The sequence below is a fragment of the Anabrus simplex genome, chromosome 3 (genome assembly GCF_040414725.1).
Source record: "Anabrus simplex isolate iqAnaSimp1 chromosome 3, ASM4041472v1, whole genome shotgun sequence".
In the NCBI taxonomy this organism is placed as follows: domain Eukaryota; kingdom Metazoa; phylum Arthropoda; class Insecta; order Orthoptera; family Tettigoniidae; genus Anabrus; species Anabrus simplex.
The window spans coordinates 104715450-104737953 of record NC_090267.1 but is presented as its reverse complement, the minus strand read 5'-3'; positions in this window follow the sequence as shown (position 1 = coordinate 104737953).

Sequence of the window (22504 nt, the reverse complement as noted above, 5' to 3'; positions counted from 1 at the left end):
AGGAAAACACCAACACCTTGGGGAACAAAGATATTTAATCAGCAAAATTAAGAAATTAACCAAATAGAAACAAATATCCTCGCTGGAAAAATAAAATTTAAAATTTAAACTCAAACCAAAACCCTACGGTCGACCGTTAACAAAGAAATGAATTTTTTAGTTTTTAAAGGACATAGTAAGACTATGTATATTAATGAAACACCTCATCAACTCATAAGGTTTCTTACAAACCAAAAGGTTTCTTTGACCAGTACCAAAGTTTTTCAAACAACATTTCAACCATGAGAGACAACCTTGACAGAAACAGTTTTTTTAAAATATTGATACTGAAAACCTTGTTTTGGATGTATCCAACCGAGCCCCTACAAGGATGGGTAGGTATTACGTACACTTTTCTCAAAATAAAATAATAATAATAATAATAATAATAATAATAATAAAAATAATAAGCTCCGCGACACCGGGGGGAAAAATCAGCAGAAGGAAAAATTAAAATCCCAAAGAAAAATAAAAGGGACCAAGGTAATCCGCGCACAAGGCAGAAATCATCACAGGCACATCAAATACAAATTATCAATCCCATCACAACAACATCAACAACCTTAGCATTCCCATGGCAACGACCAACAATGGGTCAAGGGAAGGAAGGGGCCAATCACAGGCCGCAAAACAACAATAGGAGAAACTCACGAAGGACAATAGAAAACCGGGCGCAGAAAATTACCCAAATACCAATAAAAGAAGAATATAATCAATTTAATTTAAAAATAAAATTAAACAGAGAAGCAAGAAAAGAAAAGGGAACCGAGACAGAATGTACACGTAACACCTACATCCCTGGAGCGACTCGCTTGTTAAATTATTCCAGTTAAATAATAGCCTTTTACCACAACACGTTTAGGCCTAGAAAACCATTAATAAGCATCAAGTTTCCAAATTACGTTTTCGAAGAATCCGAAACAATTTCGTTCACATAGCACGCAAGTCCCAAGTTAACAGACGTAATTACGCATGCTATAAGTTCCAATTAACAAGCCAAAGATTCGAAATTCCACAAGGCAAGACTTAGTTTTCAGGTGACGCAAATTACTTCGTGTCGCACACACTTTCTTCACATAGGGAAATTTTCAGGTCTTTCACAATAAATCAGAAAAGTTTAGTTGGAACAACACTTACAGTTTCATCCAGATGAAGTTGTGAGGTCGGCTTCGGTAGTATATTCTACTTACATATTTTGAAGAAATGCATAACATACAATTTCCAGGCGAGGAATTTTAAACCAAAACAACTTGCAGTTTTTCACCAGGGCAAAGCCCTACGTATGTAACCTTAACCAGGCTCGAACATTTTTGGAGAAATCATCTCGCTAGGGAGAGAGAAGCCACACACGTCCATCTCCTTCTTCTCACCAAACAGCAATGGCGTCTTCCCAAGATTCCACAGTGCACAGCCACAGCGATCACATGTACACAGAGGGTAAGCGACCGAGTGGAAACGTACCTCGCGAGGTAGTACATACCTACGCCACAAGAGTGCAGGAGAATACAGTAAGGCACAGACAGGACGTGCATACAGTCAGCTGGGCAACGAATAACCTTTCCAGCGGCGAAGTTTCCAGTTATAAGTTTTGAAAAGAAGAAATAACGAAGCGGCGAACCACTTTTTAAGAACACAGTTTTTATACAGCCATGTGGCTAGTTCAAAAATATTTACCTAGAGGGAAAAATTGTTACGCAGGTAACAATGGGATGAATGATTACAACATAGTCAGGACTTGAGACACTTGTCAAAGAACCAATTATAACACATTCCTAACCAAGCATAAACCTACTCCGATCCTAGCAACAACACCAAGAGAGATCTACGCAAATTTATCGTCGTTATTATGGACGTATTCTCTAAATATATCTCGTTACAGCCGATCAAAAGGGCTAACTCAAAGCAAGTGCTGAGAGCCATAGAAAAAATGTGTTACCTAAAATGGGAAGACCGGAGAAGATATTAACACATAGAGGTAACCAGTTCACATAAAGAGAATTCTGAGAGGTGATAAATGAACTAAACATCAAGCACATATTATGTTCAGTGAGACATCCATCATCTAATCCGGTAGAAAGATACATGAGAGAAATTTACAAATTCTGCAGGATCTATTGTTCAGAATGTCACTGGAAATGGATAGATGTCATTGACATAATTGAAGAAAGCATCAATCATACCGTTCATGACTCAACTGGACATTTATTTATTTATTTAGCGTATGACATTAAAAATTAAAAACACACAATCACAAATTAATTATACAGTACACTATGTAGGTTACAATTTCACCATCAAGCTCTGCAAATAGTCTATACAAGAAGGATTTGGGTCAAGAAAGCCTTTTGGGCTAACCTGATAAGCACTCAGGAGGCACTGTTCCACTCTATGACAAACTGTTTGCCTAGGGACACCGCATCAAAATTCCGGGGGGGGGGGGAAGTTTGCCCCATTTATAGAGGAAGTCAGCGCACTTTCCATGGCCTGTCCTGATACGATTGAGGGTTGCCAAGGTTTTGCGAGGTAGGTCAAGTCCTTTCGGAATACTTGTTATACAGGGGAAGTTCTGATACTCAGCTGGAGCCATAGATGTCCATTCTTGAAACCAATCCTGCTGCAGGCTGAATTCGTCAACCAGGATTTTGGCAGTCCTTATTGGTGGATTTCTTGACCGAAGTCTGTTGTTCAAGGCGTAGGGTATATCTTCATGAATTGGCAGATTGTAATTCCTCGGCAGCTTCTGGTACTCATGCAACAAGGCATTCTTTCTCCGTAGGTGAGGTGGAGGAATATGGCTCAGAACTGGTAGCCAAGATGTGGGGGTAGATTTTATGGTTCACGATATAATGCGCCATGTATGATTTAGCTGAGTATCAACCAGTTTTGTGTGACAGCTGTTCAGCCAGTCTGGAGAGCAATATTCTGCAGTTGAGAAGACAAGGGCAAGGGCTGAATTTCGTAAGGTCGAAGCAGAAGAATCCCAGGTGGTGCCACACAGTTTGTGGATGATATTGTTCCGTGACTGGAGTTTAGCTTTTGTCATCTTCAGATGTTCCTTGAAGAACAGTGTTCTGTCAAGGGTTACTCCGAGGTATTTTGGGTGTTTGTTGTGGGGAAGTCTAGCGTTCTGGGATTTGACATTAAGTTCACGGTGGGCCAGTTTGTTGTTGAGATGGAAACTGGACATATACCTACTGTTATACATATGAATGAATAGCCGGAGAGATCGTGGGATAAGATCTTAGGAGAGGTAAATGAACCGAAACCTAGCAGTGAAGAGATCAATCAAATGTGTTACGTGAACATGGGAACTAATATTTATTTGGCATAATGGAATTACAACTTGAAATCTTCTAAGAGTATTTATTTATTCATCTGGCATGTCTGCTTGTGTATCGAGCCGTTATCTACATTATCGGCCATTGTTGGAACTGTTGCCTAACTGTGGAAGTTACCAGGCAAATTTAATTCAAATACCTCATTCCGATTGTTACGCATTTGCTGAACCAATATGATTCGCGGGATTATCGTTTTGATTGCGGCGCGCCTCACGCGGTGCGCACTTGGAATCATGGGAACTTGCTACTTCCCCTGCTCAGTGTGAGCTAGGACAGTGTGTTCGCTGTTACGATCCAAGATGGCTATGTTAAGTGTAGCTCGTAAGAGGACAGCTTGGCGCAAAGGGTGAGTGCTAATAATGGAGAGTGAATCGCCAGGATAAGTGCGAGAATGTTAGGGCTATGTCCTTTGTTCCTGTTATATTAATGTGAGCTCCAACCATATTATTTTTATTACTTGAAGGAGAAAACTCCGTATTGTGTTACCCGTTACCGGTAAGGAAGGTTTTAATTGTGTTGTAAGTTGGATACCCTAACTCCAAGTAAGTACTGGAAATTATAATTAATTGAAGGGTTTTCGTACGACCAGACATTAAAAGTGAGTAATTTCATCGTGGATTTGACCAACATCATAAACGCACCTTTTCGGCATCGTATAACTTTTATAACCAAAATCTTGTGTATTACCTTTTGACTGAATCCGTAGGAAAAACAAATAAATGTAATGTAGGGAGTTTGGGATCGCCAGTTATGCGTCTATGAGGTGGTATTTTGTGTAAGTGGTTTAATTTTATTGTTTTGTCGTCGTGCTTTATTGCCAAATGTTCTTCATGATTTTATTATTATCATTATTATTATTATTATTATTATTATGATTATTATATATTTTGCGAATGAGCCCATTAGGACTACGCAAAGTACTTAGAGACAGGCATTTGCCTTTCTTTGTGCCCACACTTCCTTCATTCGTTTGCTGTGTGCTTCTTTTCTCTCTTGAGACCATGTTGTTCCGGTCTTCTTCTTTGGTTTTTCCTCTTGGTCAACTTGCCACTTATGAACTTTGGTTCTGAAGATAAACCGGCTTTGGATGTCTTCAGGTGTAATTCCTGCCAGTTTGAGATCTGTTTTAATTTCGCCAATCCATTTCATTGTGTCCGTTTTGGCTTTGCTTCGGTTTTCATAAAATTCAACTATTTGCTTGGTAAGTCTATCTGGGTTCATCCATTTTATATGTCCAAAGAATCTTAATCTGCGTTTTCTGATGTCGCTGTGAATGTTAGAAAATTGTTTGATATCCTGTTTCCCTCTAAGGCGGTACTGTTCATCTACGAGTTTTGGGCCTAAAATTTTTCTAATGATCTTGCGTTCCTTTTTCTGAATATTTTCTAGATCAGTTTTCCTCTTCAAAATTAGTGTCTCTGATCCATAGAGGCATTCTGGTTTTATAACTGTATTATAGTGTCTTAGTTTTGCATGCTTGGAGAGACACATTTGTTATAGATATTTTGGGTGAGTCTATACGCAGTTTCCATTTTTTGGCATCTAACTTCGTTGGCTTTTGTTTCCATTCCATTCTCCTGAATTATTTCACCGAGATATTTGAATTGTTGGACCCGTTTTATTTTGCCATATTTTGTCTCCATGAATTTAGGGGCATCTTTGTTGCAGGTCATGTATTCAGTTTTTCAAACGATATTTGGAGGCCGACTTTTTCCGCTGTTTCTTTCAGGAGTTCGATCTGGTTTTTGGCTGTTGAAACGTCACGAGTTAAGATTGCCAGATCGTCGCAAATGCCAGGCAGTATACTGCTAATTTACCCCTACCAAGAGTGATTGGTTGGTCAATCTTGAGGGCAGACTTCTGTTTGCGCCATTCCTGTATTACCTTTCCAAGGACGCAGTTGAAGAGTAGTGGAGACAGCCCACCTACCTGTCTTACTCTTGTTTTGATCGGAAAAGGGTCTGAGATTTCCCCCAAGAATTTAACCTTAGATTTTGTGTCTGTCAATGTCTCTTTTACAATTGCGAGTGTTTTCCGGTCTAGACCCTGTTCTTTTAATATCTGAAACAGTGATTGACGGTCAACTAAATCATAGGCCTTTTTGAAATAAACAAAAGTACAAACTATATTTTTGCTACAAATTCTCTGATGCCTTAGGATTAACTTTAGGTTCAAAATTTGCTCTGGACATGAATGGCCTGGTCTGAAACCTGCTTGATATTCTCCAATTTTTGGTTCTAGTTGCTGTTGGGCTCTATCGAGAAGGCACTGAGATAAAATTTTGTAGGCAACAGATACCAATGAGATTCCCCTGTAGTTATTTACGTCTGTTCTGTCTCCTTTCTTATGTAAAGAATGAATTAGTGCACTTTTCCAATCTTCTGGAATTTGTTCTGTTTCCCAAATCTCTTGGATGATACCGGTGAATCCTTTTATAGTATTTGGGCTTGCTGATTTGAGAATTTCTGCTATGAATCCATCCTCACCTGCAGCTTTATACAGTTTAAGTCGTTTCATCTGTCTGGTAATTTCTTCGTCATCCGGTGGTACTGAATTTGGGTTTGTGAATTCAGGTTCCTGCGGTGGAAATCTTTGTGTTGGCTCTGGGCAGTTAAGCAGTTCTTCAAAATACCTTGCAAGTTCAGTGCAGTTTTCTTGATTGTTCAGTGTAAATTGCCCATTTACTTTCTTAAAGCAAAGGTTTTGTGGCTGATACCCTGTTAGCTTTGTTTTGAAGTTCTTGTAGAAATTTCGTGTGTGATTTTTTTCGAAGTCCTTTTCAATTTCTAGTAGTTGATCGTTCTCGAACTTCCTTTTGGTCTGTCGGATTAATTTCGCTGCCTCTTTCCTGACTGCCAAAAACATTTTGTGATTCTTATCGGTCTTTTTGCTGTTCCACTTATTGTATGCATTCTGCCGGGATTGGATGGCTTGTTCACAGTCTGCGTTCCACCAAGGGTGTTTTTTCTTTTCTGCAGAGGAATCAGTGTTTGTGCTGTTTCAATTAGTTTGGTCTTGAGTTGCTGCCAATTGTTGGACTGCTTTTTCTCTAATTCTTCAATGAGAGATGGCTGGATCCCACTAGTATCAAATTTCGGAATTATTTGCTTCCTTCTTCTGAACCTTTGGGGTATCAACTGTAGTTTGAATCTTGTCAGATAGTGGTCTGAGTCAATGTTTGCACCTTTCCTTACTTGGACATTCATAATTTTTCTGTGGTTTGGGTACGAAATTGCCACGTGGTCACTTTGAAACTCGCCCAAGAGGGAGTTGGGTGATCTCAATGTCATTTGTTTAGAAGGTTTCTTCCTGAAGTGAGTCGACATGACTTTAAGGTTGAATGCCCTGAAGAATTCGACTAATCTCCGTCCATTATTATTATTTTGATAGTTCATGTTGATGTGAGCTTTTTTCCCTAATTTTCCTTCACTGCTTGTATTTGCCGTCTGATTGTGCCCCTATTGCCTTCGTGGCTGATTTTTGTATGTGACCGTTATTTGCATTGTTAGGGGCGTTAATTAATGACAACTCATGTACGCATTGTAGCGTAATCCAAAGTCCCCTCAGTTCTAGAGTATGTAAGCCGTAGGCAAACTGATTAACTAAAGCTAATGTAAATTGGTACTAGCACCTCTTGGATAAATTATTATTATAATTTTTAATTCCGTCAAATCTTAAAATTGAAATTTACTGGTCGATATTTAGGTTAAATTATGCCGATCTTCTTTCGTTGTCTTATCACATTCTACCCATTGCTTTTGTTCCTTGCCTTTTTTTTGTTACGTAATGTCATCCCTTCCTATCTAATCAGATGGACACGTTATTAATTTTGGTGGCTTTGATGACTATTACGGGATTTTGCTTGGCGTCGGTAACTGGTAGCTCCTATGGTCTGCTTCCGTGTTCTATTATTATTATGTGCGGAACGTTAATTGTAAATTTTCTTTAATATACTTCATTTTGTTGGGATTGCTGTCCGCTATAATTTTATTGTGTTTTCATCTCGTCCGCTTATTTTGTGTAATTTTTATTCGCGGTTGGATCCACTATTTTTCCTTTTTCGTGTGTCCTTGTGTGTGACTTGTAATTAACTATTTTAGTAGTGTAGCAAATTTCAATTTTAAGCTATATTTGTAGTTGCGGGACCGTATATTGATGATCATCAATATAAATATAACAATGAATTTCCATATACTAATTTCCTAGTGTTTATCGTTTATATTATATGAAAAGGTGGCAACCTATTTTAATGTTAATATTTTATCTTTCCATATCTTAAGTAAATGTCATTGAGAATTTTATTCAATGATATCTGCTTTGAGTATTTCAGTAATTATTTGAGGAAGCCTATCTTGCTAGCAGATTCATTTTACCTTAATTTAAAGTCCATTATAAAATGATGTTTCACCTTTGAGTTTTAATTGCGTTATGGTTTAAAAAACAATATATGTAAATTGAACTGTTTTTAAACTATCTTAAATTTTCATATTTATTTATTCAGTAAAATTTCTTCATTTTAAATGTAATCTGGTCTCTTATTTGGTAGTTAGTAATATTGACCTGCCAACCTGTCAACCGTTAATGATAAGATCCTGCCCTTTCATTCATGCCTTGCCCTCCATGCTTCGTGTTTTGTGCTACTGCCCTTACGGTAAGTATTGTGTTTGTTTTCGTTTTGTTCTTTGTTCGTGCATTTGTGTTATTTTATGCATTTCTTGATAAGGTAGCAAATTGGTAAAAGAAAGGATGGAGAAACAATACAAGGGAAGATTGAGAAGAGTCCAGAATAAGAAGTTCCATCCACCTTCAAATAGAAATGATCTTGTAATGTTAAGGAAGACATCCAGCTCTAGTACATCCGATAGAATCTTTTCAAAATTTATTCATCTATTCGACGGCCCCATATGTCATCAAAAAGTGTTAGGAAATAATGGGTACGATGCGGAAAACATGACTGGTACATGCAGGAGCGTACATAATGTGACAAATCTAGAACTATATTGTAAAGATCGCGAATAAACTCAAAGTAATATTATGGGAGCATTGTACGAGACAATAACGAAAATTAAGAACAATGAAAAGTCCCATTCACATGAACGAAACAATGTAAATAAATATACTGCAAGCAATATATTTATTTAACTGAGGCAGAGGAAGAAAATATGCCGTTTCATTGTTCTGAGAGCAATTACGCGGAGTCGAACTGATTGCGATTACTGCTAATGAAATTAAATAGTACGCATAAGATGTTAAAGCATAAAGGAAATATGGAATTTCACGGAACAGTTACGATCAGAATCCCAGTGGCCATGAGCGAGACAAAGTAATGGTCAAATTGTTAAAGCCAACACTTAGAAAAATAAAATCGAACTGAATGCACATTGAAAGAAAAAGTGCACGCAAGTTAGCTGCAAGAAGAGCGATTCGGAAGGAAATACATCAAGGTTATAATATCAACTAAAGAAGAAAGAGATATTATACGCTTATACATGTAAAATACATACAATTTTAATATTAACGTTAAAAGAATTTCACTGAATACGAAAAACATGGCATGACTTACCTAGCCAAATCATAAGAAGAGGGCATTGAACAGGCCTTGGCTTATAAGAAGATAGATTCAACTAGAATATATAATTTTAGCTAAACAAATACAACTAGCAAATGTAATTGAGATAAACATGTAAAGCTAATGCAGACATATTGGTAGACTGCATAGAATTAAAAAAGCATAAATATCTATCTAAGCTGATACTTAAGACCATTATCATACAAGAAGGCTTTGCATTTGTAAATATGTTTTCACTAATCTCTTCTATAATTTCGTATTTCCCGATTGCGCAAGGCACCTATGTCATGGACATGTAAAGAAAAATATGGGGGAGCTCTCCGGAGGAAACCCAGCCGATTTGATGGGCGAAGCAGAGCTCGATTACCGAGGAAATCCCGATGACTGGCGGCGGAACAATGATGCTGACCAATGCAACTGATGGCTACACAGAATTGACGCAATCCCAGCAGGCGGAGAATAAGATAAGTTTCAATTCAATTGAATTCCATAGGTTTTCATGCATTGTAGCTTGTTTGTATTTTGATTATAATGTGATAGATCATTTATATCTTTGAGACATATCAATCTAAGCTTTTTTCTCGCGAGTGACCCAATAGTGTGTCGTTTTAAGGAAGGAATTAGGCAGTCTTCTTAAGAAAATAAGACCATATCCAACTAGGGAAGAGACTATATTATATGATAGTGTGATTTCTAGGATATCAATCAATTACTGTATATCATGCCATAACATGTGTGAAATATTTTAAGGATAGAATGCCTTAGGAAGTTACGGGAAATGTAGGATATTGTATTTAACAAATATATGTTACCTGTTGCCATAAATGAGTCAGATAAGGTTAGATATGGACACTGCCTTCGTAATGTACAGGCCGTAGTGTAGCTCAGATGACGCTACGCAAAGAGGCGAACAGTTTCCTCTGTACGACCTGTGTGTTGCAAGCACACCATACGACTGTGTATTGTAATTAAGAAATATTCTCTAATATTGTATTAATATAACAGTTCAGATCATTAACACCTGTAATCGTTTGCTACCTCGTAAGTTAGGTCTACCGGTACCAGGAGAAGTTGACTTTAAATGTGATCAGAATGGTCAATGCATAACGATTGATATAGGCCTATTCATCTATGTGCCCAACAAATAATAATAATAAAGTATGCATTGATAAAAATGTGGACACAACGAACGTACACAAATAATAATTGTACCGGGAGGTACACTTCAACCCCGCTCATTCAAAAGAAGCGCTTTAAAGAAGGCTATCTCTCTAACAAAACATGAAACAACTACGGCATGAAGTTGGGACATTGACCAGAAGATGTCACCAGTGAATTAGTGAGTAATATGTTATTTTGAAGTTGCCTAAACTGACTGGACTCATTTGTTTTGTTTTCGTCAAGAAGTTTAACTTTTCTCAATAGATGTCATTACAAAAAAATACTCTGGTACAATGTAAAATAATTAATGATTTAAAGAAGTTTTGTGTTATTATGTTTTCTCTACTAAATTAACTTTCATTTATTTTGTTATTTCAAGGTTTGCCGCACTTTTTTCTCTTTCCGCCAGTTTGGAATCTGGCCAATCACTATTTTCTGTAATTATTTTTCAGCCAATCACTGGCTTCTGGTACGTTTTTGGTTAACCCAATGAAATCGAGAGGGTGTGTGTGGATTTAGTCCAGAACCCTCTCGAACCGTCTCCTTGGGTATATAAGCTGCGGCTTTTCAGGCTACATTGTTTTTATCGCTGAATTTCTGAGTGTGTCTGCGTCTTCGCCAGGCAGTTCATCAGCCAAGGTTAATGGCAACCAGTCATATCTCACTGTAGCTACCTGCGCAGACTTACACGAGAGGAAGGTTCAAATTTCTAACTATGTAACCACCTTTTTCTAAAATGTATTTTTTTCTTTCGGCTGATGTAAAATTCCATAAAGTCTTAAACTGTAAATCGGGGATAGAGTGTGCGTTACCCTCTCGAGTTCCCCTTCAACTTAATTCGAGTTGACTACGATTTTGTAACTGTTTTTCTTTTCCGTAAGGCGTTTAATTAACTTATATTTTAGTCATCTCCGTAGCTTGGGATTAGCCTCTGCATCATTGGGCCGAGAGCCCAATTAGGGTTTTATATTTAATTTTCTAGCAGTGCAACTGTACGCCTCCATTCATTTTGTGTCTGGGCCAGTAATTTAACCTGTTCTTCTTTCCACGAAGGCCCAGTAGTTTGGGTAATAGATACCCCTGTGTGAAAATTGTAAATTGTAGGTTGTTCCTAGAGAGGCCAAAAATTTGTAAGACTTTTGATTTAAGGTTCCCATGAGTGGACTGTAAGAAATTGGGAGCGCAGTCTCCTTGGTTAATATTGGAGAGCGTGTAAGCTCTTGTCTGTGGTTGCTAATTTACTGTAATATTGAGGGGTACCTTTGGAAGTCCGTAAATTGTTACTGTTGGAGCCAAGTACTCGTGAACACTGTGTATTGGGAGATATCTCTCCTTTTCTGACTAACGCAACATTTGCAAATGCTAAAATTGGAGCTGGAAGCTCAGTAATTGTAATCTTCAATCCATGGGTTTTCTTTCTTGAATTTAACTACTATTTGTACATGTAACCCTGTTATTTCACTAAGTGAAAAATTTGTTAAGTTTGTGATTTAAAAATTAATATAACCTTTATTTTAAAGTTTTAATTTAATTTTGATATCGTAGATAGGCCCATTCAGATATTTTGGCTTTCTGGGGTATTTTGTTATTGTTGTTGTACCTAATTTGAAACTGGCGCGCCGAGGAACATTCCAGTTTGTGACAGCGAGTTCCGGCCAGCGAGCAGACAACAGTACTGATGTTACTGCTCAACGAGTATATAAGGGGGAAAACCAGCAGAAGGCAGTGGTTTACTACACCAAATTTCAGACAAATGTGTACTGGCAATATAGATTCTATAGTATCTATAGTATAGTATAGATATTATCCAATGGAAGTATTCCAAGAAATTATCTTATGTTCAACTTGTGAAGTCACAAGAATGTATTAAGAATTTGTCATGAACAGGTGGACTGAAGTTAACCAAGAGATCTCACCGCAGGATGTGCCCATCGTATACATGGAATAGAATTCTCTTTTCCAAGACTTTGTTTTAGCAAGCAGGCTGTCGCATAAACACTTAAGTTTACACACATCTAGAATTAATGTTGACAGCAGTATTCTCACAGAATACTTCAGAACTCTGTGCTTTAGATTACAAAATAGACTCTTGTTCTTTAGTTTTTGTCCTGGCAACTCAGAATCTTGTAAATAGTGTAAATAGGCATAATCAGATCGCCGTTTTGTTTGACAAGCTCTTGATACACCAATGTGTACTGGCAATATAGATTCTGTACATAGTATAGATATTATTCAATGGAAGTATACCGAGAAATCATCTTATGTTCAACCTGTGAAGTTACAAGAATTTATATTGTATCTATTGTGCAGTTGGAGTGCTTATTGAATAAAGAATGTTCGCGTTGTACCATTGATGTTTTGTACAAAACAGTGATACCACAGGAGATTTCTAGCATGGCTGTAGAAGTGTGATGCTTTATGCGTCCTGCTAAATATTTCTCGCTGAATCTAAACAATCAAACATGTCGCATTCCGGTCGCGTTGCTCCTCAAGCTGTTGAGAATTTTCAGAAATGTAATAGTTTAATGGAAAGTAGTGAGTGCATAGAATTTAACGACGGGAAGAAGAAGGTGTCAAATACCAGTGCAAGTGTGGATCAGGTCATAGGCCAAAGGGAAAATAATTCGCGAAATGTTTATGTATGTGACGAACGCATCGTGCATGCGAAAGCGGGAAAGTGTGTTGACGGTGTTAATTTATTATCCGAATTGGCCTCAGGGGATGAAATTATTCGAATGTTAAGGGAAGACATTGAAAGTAATAAACGTAATAGACTTAGTTTTAAAGGGTGTGACTGAAGTGCAAACTGAGACATGGTCGGAAGTAAGTACGAGGAGTTGCAACAGTAGGCCTAAAACTAATCATGATCGGGGCGTAGGCCTAGGAATTGAATTAATGAATAAGTTCCAGATCTTTGAATCAATTACCTCTATTGAAGAAGAATGTGTAAAGATTAATAACGTTCCAGCCATTACAAGGAAGCCTGCACTGGGGTTGAAGAAGAAAGAATGTAAGGTATTTGTGTACGGGGATAGTCATGGTCGGGATTATTGCTGTCGAACTTGGTGATATGCTACCGGAGACTGAAGTTGTAGGTTTTGTCAAGCCAGGTGCTCTGTTCAAAGAGGTTCTTCAGTCAGATATGGAAGAGATGGGAACACTTAATGAGAATGACTACGTGGTTATTATGGCAGGGACGAATGATATTGCTAGAAATGAAGCATCAAATGTGATTTCTGGAGTGAGAAAGCACTTTGCAAATTAAAGACCACCAATGTAATATTGTGTAATATTCCACATCGACATGATTTAATTGAATGGTCTTGTGTAAATAAGTTAGTTGATGATACAAACAGGCGGCTACAGAAAATTGTTAAATGCTTTCAAAATACAGAAATAATTGATATAAGCAATATGGATCGAGGATATTTCACAAATCATGGCATGCATCTTAGCAGAAGAGGGAAAAAGCAGCTATGTAATATGATAAGAAAGAAAATACAACAGACTCCAGGAACAGTCATCATGAATAATGCCATACCACTGCTCTTCGAAAAAGATGAGGAAGTTGCAGAACATTTGCAGGTAATGAAAGTAAGAAGAGTTGAAGAAGTAGTTGAGGTGAGTGCTATCACTAAATAAGGATGCCTAGGAGAAGAAAATCAGCTGAAAGGGATTAATGTGATTCTACCACAATCATCAGAGACAGCAATACAAGAAAGCACCGAGTACTCAGGGAAAACTTGTGGGGAAACCATTGAGATCGTCAGTAGCAGTCAGTTGGATGAACGAGGAGAGGAGTTACTGGAGAAGTTGGATGTTGGAGCACCATCAGGACGAACTGAAGTAGGGCAAGCTAAACAACCACAAATAAGAACGTCAAGTAGGACAAGGAAACGACCAGTATTACTAGAGCAGGATTTTTTAAGGTAAAAGGTAGCAATAGTTATAATCTAAAGGGAGAGCTAAATTTGTTCCACCAGAATGTTCAATCTTTAAGAAATAAAATTCTAAGTATGGAGGTTCTGTTGGCAGATAACCTACAAGGGTATGATGATTTATGCATAACTGAACATTGGTTGATAGAGGATGAGATTTCAAACTTTGTTTTAGAAGGTTATGCTCTTGCAAGTAAGTTTTGTAGAAAGAAAATGAAGTGTGGAGGTTCATGTATATATGTGAATAATAATATCAAATGTAAGCAGTTGGATAAATTTGAATATCTGAATGTAGAGGAGCATTTCGAGGCTAGCTTTGTTGAACTAGTGGATTACAAGTTAATACTTATATGCATTTATAGACATCCTTCTAGTAATGTTGAAACTTTTTATAATAATATTGAAATTATTTTAGATGACCTACAGAATAAGAACAAAAATGTAATAATCATGGGCGACTTCAATGTAGATTTTTTAGGGAATAATGGTGGGCGAGATAAGCAAAGGCTAGAAATGTTGTTTTCCTTGTACGGTCTAAAGGCAGTTGTAAATCAACCAACTACAATATTTGGGGATACAAAGTCAGTAGTAGATCAAGTTGTATTGAATGAGGAAATGTGGAACTATGAAATAGAAGTTTATGATACCGGTTTTTTCAGATCATTTTGCTCAAATTGTGCATCTAAATTTTAGGGTAATAGGAAGCGATAATTTAAAAATAACAATGTAATTTACAGGGAAACTAGAATGTGTAACAAGGAAAATATTTCATATTTTAACCAGTTATTGGCCAAGGAAACTTGGGAGAATGTATATAGAAATAACTCAACTAATGAGATCTTCAGTGAGTTTTTGGGTTAGTTCAATTATTATTGCAACCTTACCAATAGTAAACAAAACATCCAATTGAAAAGTACAAACACCAAGAAGAAAACAAGCACAATACTTACCGAAGGGCAGTAGCATAAAAAAATATGAAGCGTGGAGGGCAAAGACGAGAATGAAAAGGCCAGGGTCTTACATAACTTTGACAGGTTGCCAGGTAAATATCGCTAGCTACTAAATGACACACCAGATAAATTTAAAATGAAGAAAATTTACTAAGTAAATGTAATTTGAAAATGGTATAAAATAAGAACAATAAAAATATATATATTTCTTTTTCCAAAATTTAAAAATGCAATTAAACTAAACGAGTATTTTAAAACAAATTGAAATTAAGATGAAATGAAGCTTACATAAAATTAACATTGGCTTCCACCCAAATCAAAGTTTGAAATTCATTACTAACTCATTACCTTACATTCAGAAAGATAAAATTATTTAAAAATTGGTTGCAACCGATATGCGGGCCCGCGATATAAAATCACTTTAAAATTGAAATTTGCTACACTACTAAAATGCTAAATTACAAGACGCACACAAGGACACACGAAAAAGGAGAGAAAAAAATTAGTGGCTCCAACCGCGAATAAACATTACACCAAAGAAACGAACTAGATGAAAACAATAAAAGAATAGCGCACAGCAACAGCAACAAGATGAAGTATATTATAGGAAATTTACAATTAACGGTGCGCTCATAAAAATAATTAAAGAACACAGAAGCACCCAACAGGAGCTACCCGTTACCGACGCGAAGCCAAGATCCCATAATAATCATCAAAGCCACACAAAATGTTAACGTATCATCAGATTAGATAAGAAGGGATGACATGACGTAATAAAGACAAAAGCAAGGAACCCAAACAATGGGAGAAAAGTAATAAGACAACGAAAGAAGACCCCCATATTAAACTTAATTTCGACCAGCAAATTTCAATTTTAAGATTTTAAGTTATTAAAATAATAATAATAATAATAATAATAATTATTATTATTATTTATCCAAGAGGTGATAGTACCAGTTTACATTAGCTTTAGTTAATCAATTTACCAGCGGTTTACATACTTTAGAACAGAGGGGGCCGTGGAATGCGCTACGATGCGAATATGAGGTGTCATTAACGCCCGTAACAATGCAATAATAATCACGTACAAATAATCAGCCACGAAGGCAATAGGACAAAAATCAGACAGCAAATACAACCAACAGGGAAAAATTAAGGGAGAAAACACGCACCGAAATGAATTACAAAAGAATAAAATTAATAATAATAATAATATTCATCATCATTATGAACATCAAGAAAAACAGTAGGCAAAAATGCACACCGACAAAGCCGTAAGATAAAATCACTTACACAAAATACCACCTCATAGATGCATAACTAGCGATCCCGAGCTCCCTACATTACATTAATTTTCTTTTTCCAACGGATTCAGTTCAAATATATATATCAAATCTTGCTTACAAGGTTACACTATACCAAAGGTTGTGTTTATGATAGTCATGTCCACGATGAAATTACTCACACTAGTGCCTGAACGAACGGGATCCCTTCAATAAATTATAATTTTCAGTACTTACTTGGAGTTAAGATATCCAAACTTACAAGACACTTGAAACTTTTCATACCGATAACGGTTAACTCATAGCACCAAGTTTACATGTTACATTAAGAAAATATTAAGGTTGGAGCACACTGGATAACTTTCAAAGGATAACAGGGCCTAGCCCTCACATTATTCTTTAACCGCCGGAGTCAAGCTCCATTATAATAGCTTTCCCTTTTTGCCAAGCCGTCCACTTGGGAGCTTCACACAACACAGCCATCTTGGAGAGTAACGGCGAGCGGACTACTACAGACTACTGAGCTCACACCGAGCTAGGCGAGTAGCCAGTCGTCCCACAATTCAACGCGTGCACCGCGAAGGTGCGCAGAAGTTACAAAATGATAATTCAGCGCATCACATAGTCCAGTCAAATGCCTGACAATAGTGGATAAATAACTTGAATTAAATTTGTCTGGTAACCTCCACAGTTAGGAAACAGTTCCAACAATAGCCGATAATATAGATAACGGCTGGATACACAAGTCGACATGACAGATGAATAAATAAATACTCTTAGATGCTTTGATGTAATAATTCAGTTATGTCCAGTAAATATTAGTTCCCATTTTCACATTACAATTATTATTAAGTTGCAATGCCAGTCAAAAGAGTAATTGTAAAGAATTATAGGAATGGGTGGATTACAACAGGAATTAGAAATTCAAGTAGACGATTAAGGTTTTTAAGCAAATGTGTGAAAGGGAGTAACACCTCATCTGAATTGAAGGATTATTATAAGAACATATATCAAGAAGTTTTGAAGGCTGCCAAAAGATTGCATAATGAGAATGAGCTAAAAATTCTAAAAACAGGTCTAAATGTATGTGGAACATTATAAAAAGGGAGAAAGGTACTCTAGATCCATTAAAAAATAATATTATTCTTACAAATGCAGGGAAAGAAGTCAGTAATCCAGAAGAAGTTGCAGAAAAATTTACTAACTATTTTCTAGAAGCAGTTTTGAGGTTAACGGAAAATTTTCAAACATCACTGACAAGAACAAACTTGAATACAGTTCACAGGAATGTATCATCCATGTCTCTTACTCCTGTGACTGAGCAAGAGATAGATAAGATAATAAAACAGATGGGTAAAAATAAGTCTTCTGGTTTAGATGGTTATTCAAACTACCTTATTAAATGATGTTACCAATATATAATCAAGCCTCTCTGTTATTTGATAAATTTGTCACTAACCATTGGTAAATTTCCAGACAAATTCAAGGTAACCAAAGTTGTTCCGATACATAAAAAGGGTAGTGAAGAAGATTCTGGTAACTATAGGCCTGTCTGCCTCCCCTCTGTATTCTCCAAAATACTGGAAAAAATTATGTACGATAGACTGTTATCATTCTTAGAGAAGCATAATATATTAGCTGGTTGCCAGAATGGCTTTCGTAAAAATAGATCAACTACCACAGCATTCATTAACTTTATTGAACGGATATATGACACACTAGATGGGAAGGGTGCATGTTTAGGTATTTTCTTGGACTTAACAAAAGCTTTTGATATAATTGACCACAGCTTGCTTTTAGAAAAGTTGTACATGTATGGAGTTCGGGGAATGGCCTATGACTGGTTCAAATTATTTTTAGGGGATAGAAGACAGATTGTTGCAATATCATATACCGATACTGATTTGAGCAAAAATGTAATTAAGAATGTATTCCTGTGCCAGAATCATAGATCATGGTGTTCCACAGGGGTCAGTTTTAGGACCATTGTTATTTTTAGTATTTATTAATGATATCGTCCAAATTGTCGATGATATTCAAGGCGTGCAATTAACATTGTTTGCAGATGATATTACTGTTTTTGTAGCTGATGAAAGTTCTGAAGGGTTAGAATTGAAGGCAGGCAATATAGTGAGTAATATCCTGAGCTGGCTTGAAGATAATAAATTAATTTTAAGTAAACAGAAAACTTCTGTGATTAGATTTCACCATAAGATTAATTTAAATATGGAAATTAGTCCAATATCATTTGGAGAGACCGAGTACTCATCATCAACAAAGTGTCTTGGCTTGTGGATGGATGAATCATTAACCTGGGAAAAACATACAGAGTTTATAGGGAAAAAGCTTAGTAGAATTTATTTCATGATAATATCTTTGAAAAATTGTTTTAATTTAAAGGCTTGCCAAATTATGTATTTTGCATATGTCCATCCCATACTAACCTATGGAATCATTTACTGGGGGAATTCACGATATAGCGAAGTCATCTTTAAGTTACAAAAGAAAATAGTTAGAAGAATGGCCGGTGTCAGCAAGAGGACAAGCTGCAAGAAATACTTTAAACTTTATTTTATTTTACCATTGCCTAGCCTTTATATCTTCCATACACTTGTATATCATACACTTGTATATATGAAGGAGAATGTAAACAGCTACACCATAAACTCTGATGTACATAGGTATAATACTAGAAATGGACACAGTCTGCACATAGAACCACACAACACTAAGCTATATGAATCAAGTTTGAGTTATGCAGGAGTACATTTATTTAATAAATTACCAGACTACATTAAGCAGATAAAACCATGTTCAAAATTTAAGAAAGAATTATTCAAATTTGTTTCTAACCATTGTTTTTATTCTATTGAAGAATACTTAGCTCTTGAAAATTAACTTATGTATAACTTTTTTTAAAAAATCTGTGCCTCTTTACCAGATTGTATATTTCTCTTTATTTATCATGGCATGTATATTACTGTTTTATCCTTTGTTACTGTAAATATGATTATTGACGTGTCCCATATCACTGTATGTTCAGTTGGACGAAATAAAATACAATACAATACAACAGTATTATCTTTTGGCATTATGTTTTTCAAGGTACCTGAAGCAAGAAACTTATTTGTAGCTTAGTTCCCTCCAAGAAAGGTGCCCGAGACCCTAAACTGGACTTGACACGTAATAGGTACATGTGATATAATTAATACAGTTATACCAATTGAAACGATTCTGTAATGTATCCTCAGTTTGACTAACAGTACAACTAATTCACTCTCTGATACTACCTATATTAGATTATTGTGGCACTGCGTTGACTGAAATAACTTACAATAGTAAGAAGAAACTGGACAGGAGGCTGAAACATCTGCGATATGATGCTCATACATCACCTTATTATAATATACTATCGTGGGGTCAAGTTCAATTGCACCATGAACTTCACATGTTGTCACTTCTACACAAAATATATTTCACTAATACTCCCAACTATCTTGCTTCACCTTTTACTTACCTCTCGTCGTATCATACCACGATACAGGATCTGGCTCCTCTCTTGCCATAACCATAAACCACCCTGCCATTTACAATCTCTTCTTCATAATTTCTACGTCCAGATCATGGAATCCTTTACCTGCAAACATTAGGGGTGTCCCTCCAATTGCAATTGAAAACTCTTGCTGGATAATTGTTGAAGGAATGAATTGGTTAGTGTATTTACTTAAGTGTACTTTAATTATTTATAATTAAGGATTCTATTATTTTCAACGTTATAATCATAGTAATAATAATTATAATAATTGAGGACCATTTTTGAAAAAAATGCTTTCTGCAAAAATTGGATATTTACTTTTTTGTTGATTCACATTCATATTGAAGCCCAATATAGGATGGTGATACCTGTTTTTATATAACTTGCTTCTTGTTGCAGTAATAATCTATAGAAGATGGCGAGCTTTTCCAAAACAAGCTTTCGACTGCTTAAGAGTAACGGCAAAACTTGCTTTCTACAGGAATTATTTTTATTTTGAAGTCATCGAAACTGTTAATATTTTTAACTGCATGGATTTGGTTTAAAATTAATATGGCAATGGTACTATTGAGTATGCAATAATGTTTGGTTGTTACTTCCCTCCTGCTTTTGTTCATTATCCTTTTCATTGCTGAGATGAACTCTCTTTTGTAAAAATCCCGTGCTTTTTTTCATTGGTGAACATCTGCACTTTCATTATAATCAGAGTCATTATTATCATCATTATTCCCGAAATCACTAAAATAGCAATATTCACCTTCCAATTCTAATGTGGATAACACTCTTATAACCTCGGATTTGGCAAGATTGCTCTCTTTGCTGGCGGACGACATGACTTACTCTTCCCTGACACAGACCCTTTCATCTAGCTTGCGTGTTGGACATCCCACAGCTGATAACACAGTGTGTCGTATTTGTAGTAATAACTTACGAATCAATCAACGGATAATTATTATACAACTTTCTATCTTATGCAGACAGATGGCTGTACAAGCCCACGGAATTTGAAAGATTTCTGATGTCAATATTGCGAGTATAGCATAGTTATAATCGGATGTATGTGACGGTCGTAATATTAAGGGCGCACCACAGCAGATTGCGAGCGCAGCAGTACAAAGTGTTGAGTCTTCTCTGGTCAGTAAAAGAAGCTTCGTGATTTCTGTGCTATAGAATTTGTGCAGTATTTTATGAAATTTAGCATGCCCGAGGATTATTCTAATGTACAAGAAGTTGAATGAAAAGTGGACTAAGTGTTGGTGTCAATAAATAATTTATAACACAAGAATGATACTATTTTCATTTCTTTTTTTGGTTTCCTTTATATTCATAAACCGTATATGCCAAAGACAATGTTTAAATTATTTTAAAGACACTGATGTAGAATAATTTTGATGGAAAGCTGGATAAAATGCCCATGTAAATAAACTTCATAGCACAATAGTAACATTCTTTTCTGATATTTAATTCATATTCATCAGAGTGTACATATCAGAATTTGCAGGAATGGTGTACTGTAAAACTTACACTGTGAATAAATTCTTTTGATTTATGGAAAAACCAAGGTAACTCATGTTTTAGTAAAATTACTAACAATTTCTTTACTAATCATTTGTGTAGAGAGCAAGTTTTGAAAAAACTGTTGACTTTTGAACCCTCATACAGTGTACAATTTTTAAATTAAATAAAACTCAAGGATCACCCTGTAATAAGCCTTAATTATAAAATTAATCAACAAAAAGAAAGTTTATAATTTCAAAACCCTTCTTGAAAAACCGTTTTTGCCTCTTCTAAAAAATTTCACTTTTTCACAAAGAAGTTTTGCAAAAACGGTCCTCAATTGTTATTTGTCATATATATAGATGTTCTACTGACTAAGTGTAAGAGAGGGCTTTGACACCTAACTTAAGTCACAAATAAAGGCATTATCTATTAAGATACTCAACTTCATGGTTTTAGTTTTGCTTATTTGAAGCCCAAATTCTTTAAACTTGTTGTTCTAACAGTTCTATCTGAAATGTTCTTCCACTTCAGTTTCTTCCCAAATCATATCACATAATTTGCAAATAGCAAGGTGTTAAGTTTACTGCGGAATTCATTATAATGTGTTTTATGTCTAATCAATTACTATAGTGATAAATAGGGAAAAGATTTTAAGGTGGAAAGTATGGTTAGAAAAGAGGTGGGGGAAGTTCTGAAAACACATATATAAAGGTGAAAAAAGGTATTGATGAAATAACTTTATTAAGGTTTAAACCAGCTACAGGGTTTATCTTTATTATTTGGTTCTAATAATGAATACACTTGTTATATTTGATTACACACATTTCAATGATTTTGAAAGTAATTCGCTGGCACTCTGAGCTCAGTAGATCCTTACGTATAGAGAAACTCTACTCAACACTTACAGAAACCTATGGAGCACATCTTGTCAGCACTTATAAAGGGAGTTCAGTCAAAGCTGGAAAAGTGTCCATATCTGGATTGCTCTTCAAATTTAATTCGAATTTGTCTTTAGCAAAGAATCTCCCTGACACTCATCAACTTCTTCCACTGTTCCTTCTTCTCCATATCATCTTCTTCCAAACTCTGAATCACATCAGGCAAATACTTATATACAAGCATTGCAAAAGGTTCTAACTTTAGTTCTTTGTTGTTGAGTAATATTGTTGAGCCTGCTTGATATCTGCTGCG